The 25,460-nt window shown below is 35.3% G+C and overlaps 1 protein-coding gene across 2 annotated transcripts in view; it reads left to right on the plus strand.

The window, feature by feature from the left end:
* Positions 1–422: 422 nt before the first annotated feature.
* LOC145675652 (atrial natriuretic peptide-converting enzyme) overlaps positions 423–25,460 on the plus strand; it is a 415,955-nt gene continuing 390,917 nt past the window's right edge. For both annotated transcript variants that reach the window (XM_081746219.1, XM_081746218.1), the window contains exon 1: positions 423–896. The gene's annotated coding sequence lies outside the window, so the exon portion shown is untranslated. The remainder of the gene's footprint in view (positions 897–25,460) is intronic.

Raw genomic sequence — 25,460 nt, forward strand, 5'->3', positions numbered from 1 at the left:
ACTGCAATTTGTATCTTAAAAAAAAAAAAAAAAAGTGAAATTTCTGAGTCTTTCTCTGAAAGTTGGCGAAAGAACCTCAAACACCGGAAATCAAGGAAAAAATAATAAACTATAATATTAGCCCACTTTTGTCTTTTTGCAGGAATTAGAAAAAATATTTTTGTGACCGTTTTTTTTATCTGCTTTCTTGGCAGTGACATCTTTTGTGTGTTTTTATGTATATATACGTATATAAAAGATTTTTCTGTCGTTATTGGACTTTCTTATGTTGTGTAAACATTCAGTTCTTGTTCTTTTCGAAGTCAAGCCCTGCGGTTTATTCCAAAACGCCTTTTCTTTTTCTTTCTTCTCCAGCCAAGTCGACCTACATCCAGCGAACTACGAACTGGTGTCCTTATTTTTCACCAGAGCATGACTCGCGTACCCTGTATCTCTTGGCAGTCAGTCTTGTGCCGGTTGGTTCGGCGATCGCACGCAGGTGGCGCTGTACAGGTTATGTGAATGTCCAACAAACAACAAACTCGCCTTTTCGTAATTAAAGGGAAGTGTGTGCGCGGTCGTTGATCAAGAAAACACCTGGCGATTTCTAGTGTGCGTTTTCACAATTGGCGGCGCTACGAAATTTAAATTTTGGTGTTTTTGCTTTTGTTTTTTAACACATCTTTCAGTAAGAATTTGATTCTAAAAGTGCATTATACTAATAAAAGTGAAGTGTAAACAGAAAACAGTTTATCTTGAATATTTATTTAAACATAAAACCTGTAAAGGATTTTTTTTTTTTTTTTGAATCAGTGATGTGTTACGTCAATATACTGACTGATGTATATTGAGCACGAATTGATCTTAATCAAATGTGAAGGAAGCATAACTCATTTGGAAGATCCTTGCAACCCTCGGTAAGTGTTTTTCTTTGTTTGTTTGTTTGTTTGTTTTACAATTGTGTAGAATAGAGATGGAACTTGATTTTTGCGACGAAGATCAAGCACAATGTATATATTATAATAGTTAAATTATTACCATAAAATTTTAAAACAAATATAGTTATTTAAATATTTGGATTGGTCTGCATACAGGTTTCTTCCTTCCAGAAAATTTTGTCCAGAAAGGCAAAATATGAATGTAAGGTGGGGTGCACTGGAATACTATTTTGGTATATTGGCAATAGGCTACCAATTAAATTTTTTTCTGAGCTCCGGGGTGGGGAAGATTGAGAGAAACATGCCAAAAGTATGCCACATAGAAATATTACATGCATGTGCTGTACCGTAGTTCAATACATCGAGATCGACATTAGTGAAGATAGGAACTACAAATTTCAGATTTATGACATATTGTCAATATATTCCAAAAAATGAAATCTTTTAGTTTAACGTCCCACGATTATGCCCGTTAGGCTAAGGAAGAGGGAGGATGAATGCAAGTGAATGATGATGGAATAATTGGTGGAATGAGAAAGTGGGAGGAAACGGAGGTACCCCGAGGAAACCCACGGGCACGAGGTTGTCCACCACAAACTTACTTGGAAGGGGATGGAACCAGAGACTTCACACACCAGAGGTAAGCACCAGAGACCTATATATATAGGACAAATTGCAATTCTAATTATGCTTCTGCGTTTACTTCAATCTTACGCAAGTCATTTGATATTCTTATGTTACCAATGTTCCTCAAGCTCTTCATATCAATTTCTGTACAGCTTTAGTACATATAAGAAAATAATGTTTTTATTCATGTATTTTAGAGACCCACATTTGGTTCTGAGGATCTTCAAAATTTCGAAACCCAATATGCTAGTGCTACAATCATTATAGTAATCAGGGGCGTAACCACGAAAGAATCCACTGAATCTACACACACACACACACACACACACACCCAAAAAAATTTGAAACTTAACATACATTTGTATACTTTCTCAATAAAACTATAGCATGAAAAATTTATCTTTCATTTCATCCGTACTCTTTCTCTTATAAAAGCAATCTAGTTCTATCATTTTTTTTTCTTTTGAAAATATAGGTGGAATTATTTTACAATTATTTATCGGCTTTTCGGGTGCAGAATAAGACTCGTTCAATTTTACATAAAAGTAGTGGCTTGTAATATTGGACTCCTCCCCAGTTAAAAACTTGAATCAAACCCAACAAAAAATTCTGGATGACCGCTTGATTGTAGTTTCCTACAATTTTAACGACAATTCTAAAAAAGTGGGGATGTTAACAGTGATCCACGTTTTATAACTTGCCCTAGCCTAGTCGTTAGCGCATCTTTGAGTTTGATGCACGTGGTCCTGGCTTCGATTCCCAGTGGATAGGAATGTGTATGAGACAAAGAGCCGAAAACGCGTCATGAAAGTGCTGTCGTCTTGGAAAATGTATTTTTTTTCTGTTGCAATAGCTCAGTCTCGTCTCGAAAAATTGTTTATGTTGTAATAACTGTCTCGTCTCGAAAATTATTTATTTCTGTTCCAATAGCCCTGTCTCGTCTCAAAAAGTTATTTGTTTCCGTTGCAATAGCCATGTCTTGTCTCAAAAAAATTGTTTCTGTTCCAATAGCCCGGTCTCGTCTTGAAAAAATATTTATTTCTTTTGCAATAGCTCTGTCTTGTCTTGAAAAATCATGTACTTGTGTTGCAATAGGTCTGTCTTGTCTCAAAAATATATTTGTTTCTGTTGCAATAGCCCTGTCTCGTCTCGAAAAATTATTTGTTTCTGTTGCAATAACCCTGCCTCGTCTCGATAAATTATTTACTTCTGTTGCAATAGCTCTGTCTCTTCTTAAAAAATTATTTGTTTTTGTTGCAATACCTGTGTCTCGTCTCAAATCTCGTAACGAGAATTCTGTCAAATCTAGTTTCATGAGCAACCCTACCAATGGGAGTGCTTTTAACACATTACATTGGTTCAGGTCACTGGTGTCATTTGGGCCTTCAGGGAGACAATTCTTCCCCCTGAGTTTAACCCTTAGATTCATGGTATGAAAATTATACATAAATGCATATGCAGGGCCTCCGAGGCCCTGTAGATTTTTCAATGGATAAAATACGCTTTTAAATCATTTCACCTAAATAACATGTTATGGCGTATGTAATAATGTATTTTATTAGAACTATAGTCTATAATTTCTTATTTTCAGAAAAAAACAATAATGAGATACGCGTCTCAGATATTTGTATATTTATTTTCAGTGCGGTAATTTTGATTTTCTTTTCTTGTAGTTTATTTTTTTCACTAAATTAAACATTGAAATGTCCTCAACACTTATTATATCAATGTTCATAAGATACTTACTATCATATTGTAGAAATTGGTAACCAAAATTCAGATACATAATTTGAGAAACACATACTTAAAATACATACATTAATATATATAAAGCTTTTGAACTCTAACTATGCAGCATGTATACCAAGAGGTTTAGTGATTTGATTATTATTGGGATTATAAGTCTTTTATGACATTTATATTATCACTAGAATGACTTAAGTAACATTAGTTCCTATATCACAATACATAAACTTTTCTAAGCATGAGCCGTCCAGTTTGCAAAGTTCAATAGTTCAGGAAACACTGTTCACTTATGAGAAGCATGAGTTACAAACTAACTTACTGTGTTGCTTACAAACGTTTTTTCCACACTTGGAGCATGTCAAGGTGCTTTTTCTGTGAAGATCGTAAGGACAGAATCCGCATCTCCTCCTTTTTGGTTCTTGAGCTCTGACTTCTTCTTCGGTTGGCTTGGAAACGCCACATCTTTTCAAGGCATCTTGAACTGACTTTGGGAGATTAGGTATTGGAAGTCTCATGATCATCTGAGGTTTCACTAATTCTTCTGCGAGTTCTCTAAGAAAAAGACGACGTTTGTCTGTTCTGTTAGGAAAATAGCCTGGATGTTGAGTGGAGAAGACAACATAACTGTTCAAAGCTGCAACATCCATCATATTCGTCCATAATACAAAGGGCCACCTTCGACTTTGTCTTTTGGAAGTATAGCAACGAACTTTCTGGTCCATTCCGTCGACACCTCCCTTTGTTGAGTTATAGAAACTTATTATTTCCGGTTTCTTCTTCGGATGGTCTTCAACAATGGATTTGTCATGATGCATTGTACTAAGCATAATTACTGATCTGTTCCTTTTGGGTACGTAACTTACAAGAGTGACGTCATTTTTGAAGGCGAAAATTGAAGATCTTACTTCTCTTGAGGGGGATGCTTTTAGCTCCTTCGGGATATCAGGTTTGTTTTGTCTTATTGTTCCCACTATTGTGAGTCCTTGCTGAAGCATATCCTCTGCAAGACTAACACTGGTAAAATAATTATCCATTGTTACGTTCCTTGAAGAGTTTTTCACGGTTTGAGTGAGTTCTTTGACAATATTTGCTCCCAAATTTCTTTGAACTGGCTCATTTGGTTTCCTGCCTGTATATACACACACCCATCAACAGCGTATGATGATTTGGCATCGCACAACCAAAAGATCTTTATGCCATATTTGGAAGGTTTTTTCGGCATATATTGGATGAAACTACACTTTCCGCGAAATGGCACTAATTGTTCATCAATCGTTACAAACTCACTGGGAATAATTACTTTTCTGCAATTATCAAGAAAAAGATTCCACACATAACTAATTGGTGCAAGCTTGTCCGTTTGCAGACGAACACTTCGTGTACGCTTGTCGTCAAATCTTAGTGCTTTACGGATATCTTCAAACCGGTTGACAGACATTGTTGCTTTGTAAAGAGGATTAGACCTCTCGTCCAGGAATAGCTCACGAATAGGCACATCCCAACTCTTTTCAACTCCTGCTTGTAACAGAATACCGAAAAACGCATTCATTTCTTCAACGGAAACGTTTTTCCACTGCTTCCCCTTTTCCGTTGCTAATCTTCTTCCTTCCAAATTAGTGCAAGGTATAATTTCTTCTATTATTGAATGGGTTATGAAGCAATCCCATGCGTCTTTGGGACACGATGTTTTCACTTCCCTTGAAACACCGGGGGTACACTTTACAATATTATGAGCTCGGGTACGTGAAGTAGACGGAGCGTTCTTCTTCCATACTGTTCCATTTACACTAATGAAGGTATCATCTTTCTGTGTTTGTTGTATGCACTCACTGTCACTACAATACTCTGAACCTGATGAAGAATAGTCCTGATCACTTTCCTCACGAGCACTAATAGGCCGAGCAGTACTAGAACAATCCTCAACTTCAGAGTCGGTCGCACTACTATCGGATATCACTGTCTCTTCGTCAAGACACATACGCACAAAACTGATGAAGTCTTCGTCTGACGCTTTCCTTTTCTGAGTAGAGGCCATTGTAGCACCAAATGTAACACGAAACACACGAATCAACTTACAACGGCAAACAAATACATTCCTAAAATAGCAAAACCTTCGGTAATTTATAAGTGTCAAATAAAACAACAAAACTCATAATTACATCAATATCTATTACATTCTCCAAAATTGATATAAGTTGGATACAACTTACTAAACACATTTTATTTCTTTGCGAATTTACAATGTAAAATGCTTTGGGGAAAAAATCTACAAGAAAATCACTATCAACGTGCGTAGTGCCATCTATTGACAATCTTAAAATGTATAAAAGCACCCAGTTATTCAAGGCCAGGTCTGAAAATATTATAGAAAGATATATTTTACGTCAGAAAGTTTGAAAATAATACAATGCGAACGCAATCTGGTAAAGGGCCTCGCAGGCCCTGCATATGCATTGATAGGGTATAAATGAAAAAATGCAAATTACTAAAAAGCGTTGACAGCTAATGGGTACAGAAAGACAATACACAATGTACATCCTCAATCCGAAGATTACGCAAAGCCACAGCCTTTTACACAATAAAATATTTCAAAGACTAAGGAAACAAAACTACATAGGGCCTCGGAGGCCCTGCTTATGCATCCAAGGGTTAAGATGTGTATACTTTCTAATCAATAGTACAATGTATACTGATGATAAACCGTCATCCTGAGCTACTTTGAACCTGGGGCTTTTTTTTTTTTTAAATAGTTTTAAAATCTTGGTTAATACGGATGTCTTATATATTGTTAAGTTCACCAAAACTTCCTGAATCAGAAAAGGACACCAAACTAGGTATAGCTCACAGGCCTATATAAGAAAAAATCAAAAGTTTGTTGAAAGAAATCCCCAGGTTCAAAGTAGCATCAGATGACGGAACGTTAAAATTACTTATATTGGAGAGTCTGGGCTCCCATGCCCCTACGCAAACCCTAAAATGACGCTACTGTTTGAGGCCCCACTTTAAGCTGTAGTTCTCGCCCCCCTTCCCATATAGACTTTTTGCTGACAACAGACATAAATACGCATTCAATCAATCAATCAATCATCAATCAATCAATCAAGAACTTGGCAGCGTGGAAGAGGAGACTTGAATCCGTCTATCCTTCATAAGCAAAAATATATCTTCTTGTGTTGAAGAACCATAAGATCATATTTTCCAAAATCAAGATTGTGCTATTGGTTCTAAACCTATTTAAAATAATATTTCGTTTCAAAAAATGTCGAAATTAAATGTCGACTGAAAGCAAGGAATTCGTGTTATTATTTGGTTCAAAAAAATTCAGTCGTCACGAATTCTGTCGAGGAACTTGAAGCTTAAAATATATCAAACGGTAATCATATCTGTTGTGCTGTATGGTTGCGAAATATGGTCGCTTAATCTGAGGGAAGAACGCAGACTGAAAGTATTTCAGAATAAAATCCTGAAACGAATATTCGGATTCAAAAAGAACGGGAATGGGGAACGGTGGAAACTTCATAACAAGGAACTACATAATTTTTACCGTTTACCAAACATTGTTAGGATCATCAAATCTAGGAGAGTCAAGTGGGGAAGTCATATAGCCAGAATGGAAGAAAATAGGAACGCTTTCAAAGTTTTGACTCGAAATCCAACTGGAAAACATTCATTAGGAAGATCTAGGCGCAGATGGGAGGATGGATCTCGCAGAGATAGGAATACAAAGTAGAAACTGGATGCAGTTGGCTAAGGATAGAAGTCAGTGGAGAGCTTTTGTGAACGTGACATTGAACCTCCGGGTTTCGTAGGCCTAGAGTTGGTTAGTTAATTAATAAAACATAAACATAAATGCTTTTTATATTTATTTTCAGGCAGTAGCCAACGTTTTTTTTTAAAAAAAAAGATACTGATAGTAATAATAACATAGGCAAGTCTAGAGGGTAAAAACTGGGGGGAGGGGAACAGGCAGCTTCCTCAGACTATGATAGGTATATCATGAGTTTACTATACACTTTCAAAAATATATAATAGCTTAAATTATTTTTATTAGTCAAAAACTAGCCTCCCCCTCCGGCCCTGAGCTAAATCCACCACTGAGGGGACAATGACAAACATTAAGAAACACCACAAAATTATTTCTTTATTATTTATGGAACCTGTAACAGTGTCGTAAATCACTTTCATCTTATATTCTTGATTGACTGTTTTCTAAACGTATATATTTATTTAAAGCAAATAACCGAAAGTTTCAGAAAAGCTGAAGCTGGTCGGAAGGTAGCTTAAATTAGCCACAGGTGACACTGAGTTCCTCTGGCTACTCCTTAGCTACGGGGCTTCTTTACAGTTTATTTAATGTTTACAGTCAACATTTACTCGATGTAAGTATGCGTTGAAAGTGCATCTGGTCCCATCATGGTGCACCAGCCATAATAGTGTTGTAATTGAATTTGAAAATCGTAGATAAGGTAAATAAAATTGTAAGAAATATCGCATCTACTATTGGTTCTATTCAAACATTCTCTACAACGCTTCATTTAAGAGGAAAAACAATGGCGGACACTTACTGCTCTAGTTCCTCTCTGTCTACGGATCTGTTTCTTTTTCGTGATAAAATAAATATCTCTCTTCGCTCTATCCAAGGGAGCCGATTTCTCTGTAAATTTGGGGGGGGGGGGCATTCAGATGCAGAAGGTATATATAGGAGGATTTTAAGACAAATTGCATTCAAATAATTCCAAATATTATATATTCATAAATACAATAGGGGCCCACATGAGCTTTGGAGGGCACGGGCCCCCCGGCCCCCTAGGATCGGCTCCCTTGGCTCTATCTAATGTGTTTGCTCTTTTTTGTTTCTTCTTATTGGTGAACAGATGGAACAATATCTCCATATCCCTTCTTGTTGGACTGCCGATCATCAAGCTAATTTTGTTTCTTTCGCGAAACAAGTGTTCGATTGAACTGAGATGAAATAATTGAAGAACAGTATAAGCTTATATTAAATGACTGAAGTAATATAAATTGTTAAAAAATAATTACACTCTCGCTATATTACTTACGTAGTCGTCTTTTTTGCGAGCGGTTCCGGGTTTGATTCCCAATGGGGGCACTCGGTCGAAAAAAGTGTAAAGCTTTTACAAGGTCAGCCATCCTGAGTGAGGTGTTCCAGGTTTTTTTTTTATTCACACCAGACAAATGCCGGGATGGCACCTAACATATAGGTCCCAGGCCGCTTCCTTCCTTCCGTTTCCTTGGATAGTGTGATCGCCAAAGGACGTCTTCCCTTATAAAAGATGGGCTAACATGGCCATAGATGCCGACAACCTAGAAATCTAATTCTTAAATCCCTCTTAAAAATTAACAATATCTAATAACTCAGCATCTAAATTTACATAATTGAATTCTGGTATCTTGAGGACTTTTATATTCCATTCTTTACTGGACAGTAGCTATTTGCGAATACATTGTGAGCTTTTCTTCCTGCATTATAGGGAATTTATAAAATTAACCGTCTTCTACTTTACTTTCCACTTGAGTAAAATAAGGAAGTAATTAGCAAAGTTAACATGTAGTCACAATTTCAACACTCAACAAGAACTTACGAAAATTACAACAAAAATATATGCTGTCCTTTATTGTATATCAATGACATTGTTTTGAGTAATACATAACTAATTAAAAATCGCCAAAGCAAATAGATTAAGTATCTTTTTACGATATCCCTGACACAGTGGCGTATTTAAGGGGGCTTCCGGGCTTAAGCACCCCCCCCCGAAATTTTATTTACTATTTTATAGTAAATGAAATATCTTACAGAATTTTCACATTTCCAAGGATAAAGTTAGCAAATCCCCTTCCAAAACAAAATCCGTAAATACGCCACTGCCCTGACATGTGAGGTTTTGGTTAGCCACGTAATGTTCATTGGTTTTATCAGGACTCTTCGGGTTTCTTCTACACTTTCATTCTACTAATGCTCTCACAATCATTGCTCTTCATTAAGCATCCGTTTTCTTTAGGCTAAAGAGCACAAACTTAAGATATTAAACTAGTAATTTCTAAGGAATAAATTTTTACACTTCTTGAGAATTCAATACCAACTCGAATATTTTTATAATAATTTTAGAGGAAAAATCAGGACATGTAGGATGATCCCATTAGGAAGATTTCCCTTTTCCAATATAAATAATTCTTAGTTTGCACACACGATTAAGGGTCTTCAGTACAGCGAAATTAAACTACCGCTAATTTTAGAGTTTTTCTGTAATATCTTCAGAACAAATAAGAATATTCGCAAAGCAGAAACGTAGTGAACTAGACAATACGATTTTGCATGTGACACCGTTATAATAACTCACCTATCTGCTTTCGATTTGCAACTGTAGATAGATTTAACATTTTTTGCGGGTTCTGTAAATAGCGGCATACCAAAAGCAGATAGGTGAATTATGGTAAAGGTATCACATGCAAAATCGTATTGTCTAGTTCACTACGTTTCTGTTTTTCGAATATTTTCATTTGTTTTGAAGGTATTACAGAAAAACTCTAATATTAGCGGTAGTTTAATTTCGCTGTAGTGAAGTCCCTTAAGGACATAATGTCCACTTTGCCTACGAATACAGTATCGTTTAACTTATATCTTGTTTAATTTTCTTATTCATATTCATTAGGAAAATTACTTTCTTATTATTTTCAGGCCTGTTATACATCATATTTAAATAACAAGATTTAATAGAGCTGAAATATAATTTTAAAATTTAGACGATCTTAAGGTATGATCTTCGGAGGGTGGGAGGAAAGGGGATACGATAGTTCCATATTTCTTCGTAGTTTGGCATTACTGGCAGCAGCGAATATTTTAAGAGGAGGGGGTTATACTAAATGAAAGTATTGCAAATTCTCTTTAGCCTTTTATGTTTCGAGAATGGTGAGCATTTTTGGTCAATGTTTAATAACATTTAGATTTCTACAGTATGTTCACGGGATATGCAGTGAGAAAAAAGTGACGTCCACTGGGAAAAATGTGAATTCCAACGGAAAAATGAGACGTCCACTTGAAAAATGGCATGTCCAATAGGAAAACGGTACGTACACTGGGAAAAATGTGACGTGCAATGAGAAAATTAGATGTTCACTGGAAAAAATGGGATGCTCAATGGGAAAATGGCACGTACACTGGAAAAATGTGAAGTGCAATGACAAAAATTAGATGTTTACTGGAAGAAAATGGGATGTGCAATGGGGAAATGGCACGCACGCATGGAAAATTCTGACATCCAATGCGAAATATGGAACGTTCTTGAACTAAAGTCCCCAAAAATGTTTCTTTTATGTATCTAATAATAATAATAATAATAATAATAATAATAATAATAATAATAATAATAATAATAATAATAATAATAATAATAATAATAATAATAATAATAATATAATAATATTAATAATAATAATAATAATAATAATAATAATAATAATAATAATAATAATAATAATAATAATAATTATTATTATTATTATTATTATTATTATTATTAAATCTTTTATATATAAAAGAGAACGCACAAATCCTTTGTTCCCTCATCACGCTAATACGGCTGAACCAATTTCTTTCATTTTTGGGGGGTTATTAGGATTTGGACCCTAGATGGTTTTTATCATATCACTTTAATTTTCAATTACCAGTGTCTTGAGATAATTGACCATTCAAGTGTCCATAACGTACAAATCCTTTGTTAGTTCATCATAGGTAAAAATAAACGTATTTATATGCAACCCGCATGACCGTGTCACTCGGCGGGTTAACATAAATGACAGGCGATATAATGTTAACATTTACTGCAATCTACTATGGTTTTTATCATATCACTTGAAAGCGAAAAAGTAAAAATTATCTAAGTAACAAAGTTTATTGCGTTCCGGGGTGACCGCAGCGAAGCGGGGTGAACGCTGCTAGTATAAAATACTTTTTAAATACTAATAAGGAAATACATAAATGAAATTAATGATTTTGGTTACATTTTAACCAACCAAAGAGAATCACAATGATAACAAAGGAAAAGCAAAATAAAATGTAATTTAGACCAAAAAATGTGAAGAGAAAAATAATTAAGTACTTTTTCTTTAAATTCAGTAGACTGGTTCAGACTGTTACTACATTGCTTTTAAATTATACATGTATTACAAAGTGAGACAAACATGTACTTGTTACGTACATTTTTTTTATGTAATTAAGGTGGTTTTCGTTATATATAATTTATAGGCCTATAAATGATACTTATACTATATAATACTTACATTAATATAAGCAATACTTACACTATATAATCTGTATATAGTATACATAAAAATGAAAGTGTCCATGTTTGTGACTTAATTACTCTTGAACCACAAGAGCGATCTAGATCAAATTTTCAAGATAGATGAGGTTCGGGTCTGGGATGTTATTTTTCTTTATCATTTCATTTTGACGGTGCAACGTAGGGGAGGGGGAAGGGCGGAGATATATAAAAATGATCGAAAATGACCGACATTAGTGTCAAATCCATAGTTTTTGGAGTCTCTGAGATGAACAGTGACACTTCCGATGCCGTTTAAATCCAAATTCAGTCCCACAACTTGGGAGAGAGGGAGGGGAGGGATATAGAAAAAAATAATCGAAAATGATCGATATCAGAGAGTGCTTCAGTAATACTAAAAACTGACTGACTAACGGGCCATAGGACTATTTTTTCTTATTTTAACCCAACGAAGCGAGTAATTGACGCTAGTATTTACTATATCAGAAATATGCATATTATATTCTTTTGTTGTTGATGTTTCAAAGTAATAATTTTTTGTAAGTTTACCACTTTCCACTGGAACCGATAATGTCCAACATAGCGTCGCTGGTGCTATTGGTTGTTAAAGAGTTTGGGATATCAAAATATCCTTTATGTATTTATCACGCTCGTAAGTGTGTCCGTCCGTCCGTCCGTCTGGGAGACAATCTCAAGAACCACATGAAGGACTACGTCAATTGTATGCCAGAATGTAGAGGATGAAAAGTCTGATATTCAAACCGGAAGTAGTAGAAATCAACCATTTCCGGTTTTTAAGTTAATCACTATAGAGCAAAATCTATAATAGGTAGTGGAAAACGATCTCTTGCAACCGATTAAGCGTCCCAAGAACAGTGTTGCCAACAAGCTCTGGAGAAATTAGGCTAGATGACCTTTAGAATAAGCTCCCCCCTTCAAAAAAAAAATGCTAGATTTTGAACTGCTAACCTATAACCTATATTGTAGGTTTTAAACAATTTTTGTGTGCGTAAAATTAGAAGTGAATTATAGTAAAATTTGAAATGTTGAATTTTATTCGCTGAAGACTAACAAGCAACATACTTAACTTTAAATTACAATAAAATCCATTAACAACTCATTCGATTTGTGAAAGTCAACAGGCATGTTGTCAGTTGATTTGAAATAAGTCATCATCGATGACATCGCAACTAGCCGAGGCGCTGGAACAGGATACACAATCATTGAATTGTGGATTGGTTATGTAGATTGCCATTGTCCCAATTTTAAGTAGTACTTCTTTCGGCAGGCCATAGTCGTTACAACGCTTCTAATTTCTTCGTACACCCACCAGTAGCGTCATTTCAAATTTGGCTTGGGGGGCAAGACCCCTTGACATATGTAAAATTTCGCGTTTTTCACTAACTTACTACTATTCTATTGATAAAATCTATATAAATCTCAAACTCGGGGAGGGCAAATGCTCCTCCCTGTCCCCCTCAATGAAGCCCCTGACACACACACGAATCGTCATAATTGCATTGAATGTTTTCAAGCTAATCAAATATCTTATTTGTTTCCTTTCATAAACTAAAACTATCTCCGTGCCTTGAAGAACCGAACAGTTAATAAATTTGTATTACACAAGCATTTCGTACATTTGTATGGCTAAATGCCTCTCAAAATAGGCTGGATCTAGCCAAAAATAGCCTAATTTGGCATCCAAGGACTGCCCAAGAATATAATTAATCTCTATTTTTTAAGTCTCTGTTAACAAAAATGAAATGAAATCTTTGAGTTTTACGTCCCACGGTTATGCCGGTTAGGCTAAAGGAGACGGTGATGATGAGTGATGAATGAAATGGTGGAATGAAGAAAGTGGGAGAACCCCGAGTAAACCCACGCACACGGTGTTTGTCCACCACAAAGTTCACTTGGCGGGGGCTGGGATCGAACCCGGGACCCCAAGCACCAGAGGTGAACGCTCTACCACTGAGCCACCGCGGCCCTAAATCTCTGCTAACATTAAACCGAAAGGGATATAAATCCAGTACAACTTCCGGTTTCCGTATTCATCAACATTTAAACCCTAACAACAACAAAAACGGTAAGAGATAACAAGAAGAGTTTTTTTTTTATCGATTTAGCTTTCTAAGAATAAGTACTACCTTTGCTCTTAACTCTATATTGTAAAGGTTTTTGTCTTTTAGGGTAAAGCTCAGGCCCGTATCCAAGGGGAGTCTAGATGAGGCCGGGCCCCCCTAAATTTTTACCGCCCCCCCCTTAAATTTTCACGGTAGGCTTGCAAATGAACTATAATGTGGTGATGAAGTATAATATGGTTGGATCGGCCCCCCTAACTTCTACTGCCCCCCCCCCTAGATTTTTGGGCTGGCTACCGGTCTGGTAGAGCTAAAAGATGGTAGACGGGAGCTTGGACTTTCCCATCACCTTTTATTATAAAGTTTCCACTTGTATACAATAAACACTACAAATAAGTTGCAAGTTCCTGTAATTATTTGGAGGTTTGTTTGTTCAAATTATAGGAGCCCAAAGACTATGGCGTTTTAGTTGAATGGGTTCCTCTTATGGACCAGGCGTCTTAAAGAGTTGGCGGTTTGACCAACCGGCAGAGACTGGTATCTTCTGCGGTGTCCTGTCTCTTCTTATACAGAAATGTTAACTGACAGCTTCACCATTTGCTTATCATTGGCGATGGTGGATCACCTCTTCTTCGTGGTTGTCATCTGAGGAATGTTTACATTTAGCACATGGTGTAGAAACACGTGGAACTTTACACACCGGGCGTAAATTAAGAAAAAAAAAAAAAAAAGGAGACCACAAGATTATTTTTTGTGTGGTCAGGACTCTGCACATTGATTGCAGTATACACTGGAAGGCAGTAAAACACTGAGCACAAAATAAAGAAACCTTACGGGAAGTGCAAAAAAATCAACCACTTCCGGTTTAAACCTTGATCGCTATAGAGTCGAAATGATACGAGATAGTAAGAAACTGTTTTCTATAATCAATTAAGTATCCCAAGAATCCCACTCTACTCTACCCTAATATCCTTGGTAAAACTCTTTTCAATATTGAGAATTTTCCGAAATTTCTACCGTACAACCGAACTTCTTCTCGTAGTCTATGCGTGGCACTGCTATTTATTATTATCAGAAAGTTTTTATTAGGCTACGTAATTTTTTCTATTAGATTCAAATCTTGCAACTTTTATTTCACACACTTTCATACCAACCAGGGCTCTGAAATTTTATAAACATACGTAAATTCGATGACAAAAAGAGTAATTTTCACGTTCACGTAATTTTGGCTATTATACTTTGAAATTAATATTTTAAAATACGTAATTTATTGCTACGCCTGCTGCATATACAACCCGAATTCTCAAAAGTTGGGTGGTTGCAGACGAGCAGGCGTTCTGTTGCCTTTTCTGTTTAGTGTTCATCTTTTCAACAAATCTGTAATAGTAAAATAGATATAGTTTTATTCATTATTACAACTGTACAAGAGCAGGGGCGTACCCGTAGAAAAGAGTCCACCGGGCCCGGGTCCTGACACCCCTAAAACTTCCTAACTCCACATACATTTGTATATTTTCGCAATAAAACTATAATTACAACAGAGAAATTATTGGTGTAGCTTGAAAATTTGATCTTACACTTCATCTGTATCCTTTCTCTTATAAAAACATTCTACTTTTATCATGCCCCTCCCCGATAAATAGGTAGAAGTATTTTACAATTACTTATCGTATTTTCAGGTGCAAAATAATAACCGTTCAATAGGCCTGTTATATAGACGTATGGCTTATAGTATTAGTCCCCCCAACAAAAAAATCTGGGTGCGTGTCTGTATATGAGGATACCTACTACCACTTCCCCTCTCCAAACATTCAATCAATAACTGGTTGAATGTAAAAACACCTTATAAAAAGTAAAAATGATAGGCTAATAACCATAAAATAAGTTTTTAAAAACAAAACTTATAAAATGCAGAATATATATATATATATATATATATATATATATATATATATATATATATATATATATATATATATATATATATATATATATATATATATATATATATATTTGGTGGAGTAAAATGAAGAAATGGGAGTAAGACTAAAAGCGTTAGGCTGTCTTCATAAAGTTGAGGGTAAAGTTTTCTGGGTATCAGAGAAGTATTTTCCCACATAGCACATGGACATCCACCGAAGGTCTGAGACTGATCCACGATGGACAACGGAACATCCCCTTATCATCCGAATTCGCTCCCGGACATCCATAGGACATTCAGATGTCAACTACTACCCTGGAAAACCAGATATTCAACGGGATCTCAAAGGGATGTCCATTGGCAAATCGTGGGATAATGTGGTCCTACGTATGTCCGGCGTGGGATTTTCCTGGATCTCCTGTCCCATCCGGGACGTCTTGTGGACATCCTACGTGGGAATCCCTTAGGATGTCCTATGCAGGACTTCCATGGGATGTCTACTCATTGTCCCGATAAACTATATGGGATAATTGGGATCAAAATGGGATGTCCTAGGGACGTCGTGTGCTATGGGTTCCTACACAGTAAAAAATGATGGTGTTAAAACAACATTTTTTTAAAACACAGGCCAGTGGTCTCAGCATAAGGACTATTTTATCATTTTATTTCAACACCAAGGGTCCGATGTTACGGTTAACACAGGCCACTGTGACAGTCAACACAGTTGTCTTAATGTGTTATTTTGAGCACCAATATTCCGGTGTTGTGGTCAACACAGGCCTGGTTTTACCGATTTAACACAAAGACGCTGTTAAACAGTGTGAAAATAATTCTGTGGCAGTGTTGCCAGAACTAGGTGATAGAACGAGGGAACTTGGAAATAGGAATAGCGTCGTGATTATCTTTCTGTGTATACAGTATATCATGCCATTAGTTAGCATCCCAGCCAGCTAGCATGGTGATCGCAAGTCATTGAGATAGTAATACTAATAACTGTTAGCATGAACATTGCCCTATGAAATAACTGTTGTCTAAAAAACTGACATTGAGAATATGTATTAATATTTATTTTTTGCCATAAGCAAATGTTTACGCGGCACATTCAACATTTATATCAAGTGACAAACATGTATTATATTTCCTGTAATCTTTTTATGAAGATAGTTTTGTGAGCGTAATAATTTTTGACATTTGAGTATAAGTGCTGCCATCGGTTTTTTCTATGTTCAGTATGTTCCTTTTTGTTTCCGACTATATTTCATTTATCGTAACCACTTGTAAATAATTTATGTCACACTTTATTATCTGTCATAAGAATGATATTCGTCTAATGAATGATGTGCTGCCAGAATATTTGGTAGAGATACGGTCGACAATTTTCTAAAACATAGGATAAACCTATTCCCGGACACGTTCGTTCTTTCGTAAATTTAAGGTAAGTATGCGTTGTATCAGATGCAAAAATCATAACAGTCGAAGTGGGGGTAGGGGAGAGAGGAGTTTTTTTTACTGTATTGATGTAATTAGTTTGCAAGCTTTAGACAATGCCATCATTTCATTCACCCCCCCCCCCGAGGAGAAATTTTCTTCGAAAATTATAAAGTAGGGGATTCCCCAGCGCACCCTGTACTGGACTATAAAAATATCAGGTAGTTATACGCCGTACATTCCCATATACACTCAATTACATCCTTTGCGTTTAATACGAAATACATATATTATTTTTGCAAAAGTAGTTGTTGAGCTGAACATAGACTGAAAGTATTTGAGAACAAGATCCTGAAACGAATATTCGGACCCAAGAGGTACGGAAACGGGGAATGGCGGAAACTTCATAACGAGGAACTACATAATTTATACGTTTTACCCAACATTGTGAGGGTCGTCAAGTCTAGGAGGCTTAGGTGGGCGGGTCATGTAGCTAGAATGGAAGAAAGTAGAAACGCTTTCAAAGTCTTGACTGGAAGACCAATCGGAAAACAACCATTAGGAAGACCTAGGCGCAGATGGGAAGACAATATTAAGATGGATCTCGCAGAGATTGGAATACAAAGTAGAAACTGTATGCAGTTAGCTAAGGATAGAAGTCAGTGGAGAGCTTTTGTGAAAGCGGCATTGAACCTCCGGGTTCCACAGGCCATAGAGTTAGTTAGTTGTTGGACAACTGTGTATAAAATAACACCAGTGGTGTGTTACTAAAATGATTATCATCATGTGATATGGTTGATCTAGCGACTACCATTTGAACATTTTTTTCCAAAGTGCGATGGAGTTAAAGTAGCAACAGGCTTGTGTCAAAATTTAACACAACTTGGGGTGACACAGAGCTATTGTTTTGAATTGACACACCTATTTTTATTTTACTAGGCTACAATACAGTACAAAATATCGCGCCCAATGTTTTCAGTCTTAGTGCAGTGTCTTTATCTTATCCCATAAATATACATAGTTCTCTTTTTACAAATCTAAACATCATGTTCGTGAAAGTAAATTCTCGTCTGTTTGTACGCCACATAAAAAGTATGTAAATTCTTTTACACGCTGTCTTATTGGAAAAAAAAAACTTTCACTTAATACCTCATAATCTTCAAGTAATTTAATTAAAAACTAACCATCAGAAATTAATTTAAGTTGGTCACATGTTTCATGTCAATTAGAAACTTATTATTATTATTATTATTATTATTATTATTATTTGCAGCTGTAATAAATTACAGTATTATTATTTTCTCTTTAAGAAAGAAACTCAAAGTGTCAATCAATATACTGCACAGCAATTAAAGTCAAAAAATAATAAGCTTTCGTACGAGGAAGACAATTTGAATGACAAATCAATTGTGATATGTTTCATGTCTTTAAATGCATAAATTTTGCATATATCAAAACGTGATGGAATAAACACATCCGGGAAAACCATAATTTCACGCCAAATGCAGGCCAATTTCTTTCGCATCAACTGAAGTTGTTTATGTGGGTGGTACTGTTTATTGCATAACTTTTAAGGCCGGTTTTTCTAGAACCACGCGGAAGAACAACATCAGCACGTCAAGACCTGCATAACTTTTATAATATTTTATATATTCTTTTAATTTCACTTAATTTGTTGCGGTAGTGAAACATCTATAGTTTGCTTGGTTATGTATTATTAAACATGAAAACAGTGATAGTGTGCATGTTAGATGGATATTCAACAACAGTGATATAAAGTAAAACACTGGTGCACTAATAGGTTCTCAGTAGCACTGCTTCTTAGGTCGCTGTTATATTGTGGTAACTTTAAAAACCGGTAGATTTTATGCATATATACTATATCGTGAAAATCGTTAAGCCCGCTTTCAACATGAATTTACATTCAACTAAATTATTCAGTTGAACGATGTTTGACAGGACGTAGACGAGACGAGACGAGATGCAAGATTTTATGTCTCGTCTCACAAATGTTATCCAAATCTCGTCTCGTTTCCAGTATCAGAGCTAGGCCGGGAGGTCTACGCCTCTCATTTTTTTGAGTGACAAAACAACTGAAGGTATTATTTATATAATTTTGAAAGTTTATGCGAAGTGTTGCCTTTTTTTCTTTACTAGTTGAATATACCCATGCCTCGCACGGGGGCTGTATTTGGAAGTCAACGCCTTTGGGAGTACCACAATTGATCTCAACGATCGCGAAAACTATGGATTTGATACTAATATCGGTCATTTTAGGCTATTTTTTCCATGTCTCGGTATTCCATCCCCCGCTGACTCCCGGCCCGCATACAATTATAACTAAATTTGCAAGTCATCGCTAATAGAAGTGTCACCATTGATCTCATCGACCGCGAAAACTATGGATTTGACACTAATATCCATTATTTTTGATTACTTTTACGTCTCGATATACCCCCCCCCCCCGGTGATACCCCGCCCGGAGCCGAATAGCGTGAATTTGGAAGTTAATGCGATCGGAGTTTCACCATTGAATTCAACAACCAAGAAAACTATGAATTCGACACTAATATTGGTCATTTTCTACTACTTTAACATGTTCCAGTAAACGCTCCCCTGAGACCCCCCCCTAGTTCGAATTTTGACAAAAACGTTAAACTCTGGTCTGGAGTCTGGACCAAGGTATTCGTGACTAAAATTTGGTAACTCCCGGTCAATTTGCCTGGTTCCCAAGCCGGTTCCGGTAAACGACACTCCTGGTTCGAAATTAAAAAAGAAAAAACGCTTCGTCTCGATCTGGGGCCTGGGTCAAAGTACTCCTGACCAAAATTTGGTAACTCTTGGTCCACTCGTCTGGTCCTCATGCCGCACACAGACAGACAGACAGACAGACAAACACACAAACAAACTCTTTATTTTATTTATATTAGATTAGATTGGAATTTTTTTGATACATTAGATATAGTTTCAGTTAGCAGTTTTTCTGTTATTGCAATGTGTAAAACAATACTCGAGGTCCACATTGTCAACGTTCAACCTAGCCACAATATCCATAGAGAAAGAGTTAAGTTGAAAACTTACGCAGAATCCATGAAAAACTGTACATCAATTTGCAATACAGACTACCGACGAATTAGTTCTTGATTGAATCACGATTATGTATTGTGCCAGTGTGTGCTGGTAGTAAAATATAAGAAACTAAAGCCAAAACGCAACGAAGATGTGTGTTTTCCCTTATTTTACACGAGAACCAAAAATTAATAGTTATCATTTCTTGTTATTCCTTTCAAAGGTTTGCTGAATCATACATATCATTCGTAATTGGTGAAAGGAATTATTATTATTATTATTATTATTATTATTATTATTATTATTATTATTATTATTATTATTATTATTATTATTATTATTATTATTATTATTATTATTATTATTATTTGAAATTCCTAGTTCCTGTGAATGAAGTGCGTAAACGGATTCCAAATTAAAATGATTTGCATAAAGTCATGATATACCAATCACGGTCTGGGTTCTCACTGTGCTCCCCCCTTGTTTTTACATTCTAGATTTGCCACTGCTCGTTTCGTAAATTTGTGAACAAAATTTATGACATGTTTTCCCCCTAATTTCATCTAGAAATTATAGAAATTCTTCCGCGTTACGAGATCTCCACACTGAGAAAAATCCATTCTCCGCACAGCGGTATATTATACAAATATACGGAATCCCCTTGCTTACTACAGAAATCAGTACGGAGCATACGTTATCCGTATGCTACATAGGCACTACCTTTAGATGTTACATCATGCCGTTGCAGGATGTCTGACATCTAACAGTCTTCCTTATAACTAGGGATGCGCACGAGACGAGTCGAGACAGGACTTTCCTGACAAAATTCGAGTCGAGACACAAGTCTTCCAATAGAGAAATATACATTTTTCGAGTCGAGACATCACGTTTACAGCACATTTTCGAGACGAGACAGCCACAAATCTTGTCTCGTGCGCATCCCTACTTATAACACATACATATATGTATGTTACCTTCGTCAGCTATATGTTATACACGTCCATTTGTATGTGAGATCCTGACCGCCTATATTGTCTCATACGAAAAGTACAGATGGAACACTTATACAGAAAGTATAACTTTGAAAGGAATAACAAGAAATTATAACTATTAATTTTTGGTTCTCGTCTAAAAATAAGGGAAAACACACATTTTCGTTGCGTTTTGGCTTTAGTTTCTTATATTTTACTACCAGCACACAGTGGCACAATACATAATCGTGATTCAATCAAGAACTAATTCGTCGATAGTCTGTATTGCAAATTAATGTACACTCATGTCCAAAATTATTGTCGCATGTCTATAAATATGTTGTTGTAGGAATATAATTTGATAACGAATTCGACCGGTATTTCTTATAATGTTAGTATAACAGAAAGTCAATTAAACGCTTGCTGTACGTTAAGTCCAAAAAAAAAAAAACTACAGAATTTACAAATGTAACATACCATTTTAGGTACGCCACATACAATTTTGTTTCTCAGTGCACGAACAGCGTGATATGACAAAATCTAAACTATATTTTATCTAGGTATTATTGGAGTATATTTTATAATGGCTTGCGTATCTTTTAACGTTGATATGTGCTATTCATGTTTTTGCACAATTAATTTATCGTTGTTATACTAAGAAACACGTAACACTCAAACAGTAATTAAGATCTACGAGTTCAGTGAGCTAGTGATGCTGACGAGACCCATACAATTTTAATTTCGTCTCGAATTTAAAAATTTAACACACATCTCTAGCCTCGTCTCATTTCCGAGGCGAGGAGAGGAATGTCTAGACAATTATTAAATACTTGACAGAATTATATGGAAGTAAAAAGGAGAATCTTAGAAAAAGCACCTACATGATGTTGTCCGCCACAACCCACCTGGTATGGGAACAAATCAGGGGCTAATCAGATGATAGCGCTATACCAGGGTTTCTCAACCTGTGGGTCGTGACCCTAGGGGATTCGCGAAGATAAGGGGAAGATATAATTATAATTAGAATTTAATACCGGAAAATATTTTTAAACATTATTTTGAATTTTCTTCTGATAGACATATTTTTATTTTTATACATATTGTTAAGAACAACAAAAAATAGGTCTACTAAACATTTTCAAAAATTGCAGAATTGTTTAAACATCAATTTAAATGAAAGAGGTACTATAACGACTCACCAAGGGTAGTCGTCAACCTGGTTCGATCGTTGATATATGAATCTCGAGTGGTAGTAATAGTTTGCATGTAAAAATATCTTTAATAATTATACATATTATTATTCTCACCTTTTCTATAAGAATTATAAAGTCGATGAACGGTACAAAATGGTTTATTAGCTGATACACTTTATAATATATTTTCCTTCAAACTGTCATGCACACAGACATGATGATTAGGTATCCATAAACAACTACATAGCAACTAATTACATAACACTATCCCATAATATATTTTTTTTACATATATTAAAAACATTCTTCTTTTGTTATTATTAAATTAACATTCTATTAAGTATATTGCTTATGTATGAACACTTTCTGCCCAAAGTGCAGGTAATTATTAATCTATCCAAAGTATTTCGTTATATAAAATGTCGCCCGACAATTGGACTGAATATAAAAGTCATAAGTAAGCTTGGCTTTTATCTTCAAGAACCACTGGTCCGATTACAATAATGGTCTTACATTACATATGTTCATCACATTTTGATCGCCCCTCGTATGTATCTTCATTACATATCATAGATATAAATACATTTATAACAAATCTTTCATTTCATTAATACTTATCTTTTATTACACTAATTATATTTATTTCATTATCATTCATTACATTATTATTATATTTTATTATTAAAATGTCGTCGCCTATTTATTTAATCCTTGAAGGGTGCGAAGTCAAAATCGTAAGAAGCAATTACAGTTAAAACATGAGTTACCATTATCCAGGGCGTATTATATAATAATTATATTAGGTGATATTTTAAAATAAACATTGGATCAATAAGGCATCAAAATATAGAAGAATTTTATTCAAGATAGTCGTTGAATAATTAACTTAATAGAATGAATCTTATACTTAACATAATCTTTGGCAGTTAAGTTTTCAACACAAGTCAATCTAATATAAATAACCTTTGCTTTTAATCAATTATGAATCGAATTATGATTCTTCACATTAACAAGAAAAAAAAATAAAAATCATTTGAAAATTATCATTCCCGTCTATCTAAAACTATATTTAAGCACTTCAAGTATTCATAAGAGTCGTTTTCATTATCAACATTAACTCATAAAATTGAAAATAAAAGTTCACAAGAATCTATAACTGATATGGGTTTAACCTAATTTCATTAACGGTAATCAGCTTACATTCGTACTTGCATATGATTCTAATAAAGTACATTGTACTGCACAATCATGATTAGGTTCCACAATATGTTGTACATGTATTTCATCGTGATTCTGATTTTGATACGAAGTGCCATCTCTTGACCTCCAATTACGTCTATCCATGTAGCTTGTTGTATTCTTGTAATTTCGACCTATATTCCGATTGTTTTTATGTCTACTTCTGTTGGGTGATTTGACATCAGGATTATCACGATTAATTAGGTTAGGCTGATTCCCTACATAACTTTGCCTATTTTGCTCGTTTTGATTGCTAGAATTTACTCGGCTTAGGTTGTGTTCCGTATCGTTCACACTTCTGATATTTAGATTCCGAACAGGTACAAAATGATCTGAATTATTCTTATTTTTACCTACTCCTGCTTGTTGATTCATAGCATGGTATTGAGTTTCATAGCATTGGACAAGCATTAATAAATGGTTGAAACTCATACATTGTGTAGAAAACAAGATCTGTTGTAACTTAAATGGGAGCAAATTTCGAATCGATGCTATTATTCTAGATTCCGATTGCAATGGATTAACGACTTTTAATTCGTTGTATGTATTTACAACAAATTCAACAACAGATTTGTGAAAACGAGGATTGAAATGTTGATTTCTAATGGTGGCATCTCTATTTGCAAGCAAAAAGTCATTTTCATAATTCGCGATCAGTGCTGCCTTAAATTCCTCATATGTATTGATGTGATCACGTACTGCTTTAAACCATAAAGAACATGGTGGGAGTAATACATGAGGGATTAATTTCATATATTGTGATCTATCTATACACATTATATTGCATTCGTCCTGAAATTTTTCCAGGAAAGAAGTAGCGTTCTCATTACATTTACCACTGAATTTACTCATAGCCCGTATTTCACTCATCTTAACACTTAACTTTACCTTCCTTTTATCATTCCGTGTACTTATTGGGTGACAATTCCTATCCATGACGTGATGTGTCGTTGCACCATCCCTTTTCCGCCCATCTGTCCTCTTCGGATGAATTTCTTCCAAAATGATATCCTCATCAGACACAGGTGAAGGCGAAGTCATCTCTGGTGAGTGGGGAAACTCCAAGCGATCACTACCCATATTATTGTGGTATGTGTTGTCCTTAACCTGTAGCGTTCTAATTTCTTCCTGTAGAGTAGCTATCAATTGCGTATTTGCACGTATGTTGTTAGAATTATTAATGACCTGAATCTTTTGCTGTTGAACAGAAGATTCTATTACTTCTAAATCCTTTTTTACATCACTGATTTCTTGGATTTGGTGGTTGTGCTTATCCTGACAATCCTCGGATATTCTTTTTAACTTTTCCTCGAACTGCGAGGTGATGTCATTCATCGCTTGGACAATTGACTGTTTCGTTTCATCTGACTTCTGTTCCATTCGTCTACTTAATTCCTCATATTGCTTGTTAGATTCTTCGGACTTATGCTCTATCGTCTGCTTTAATTCGACCAAATTTTGTTTCATGGCTTCAAAATCGTCCTTTCGACATTGTTCTTGCCGCTGTAAGGTTAGCAAGATTCGTTCCTCGAATGTCATTCCTAGTGCTACACTATGTTCACCGTTATCACCATCATTGGATTCATTTTCCATTGCCTCACCGTTCATTTTTCTTATAATTATTTTACCACTTCTCAGTCTTGTGAAATTTGTATTCATTAACTTTATTACAAAAGTAAATTCACCCTTACTTTGCTTCGGGATATGAATTTACAGCAAATCCCGGGTGAGGTAAACCAAAATTTTTAGCTAATCCCGGTGTGAAGGCACCAAAATTTTTATAACGACTCACCAAGGGTAGTCGTCAACCTGGTTCGATCGTTGATATATGAATCTCGAGTGGTAGTAATAGTTTGCATGTAAAAATATCTTTAATAATTATACATATTATTATTCTCACCTTTTCTATAAGAATTATAAAGTCGATGAACGGTACAAAATGGTTTATTAGCTGATACACTTTATAAT

The sequence above is a fragment of the Thermobia domestica genome, chromosome 18 (assembly GCF_964235325.1).
Source record: "Thermobia domestica chromosome 18, izTheDome1.hap1.1, whole genome shotgun sequence".
In the NCBI taxonomy this organism is placed as follows: domain Eukaryota; kingdom Metazoa; phylum Arthropoda; class Insecta; order Zygentoma; family Lepismatidae; genus Thermobia; species Thermobia domestica.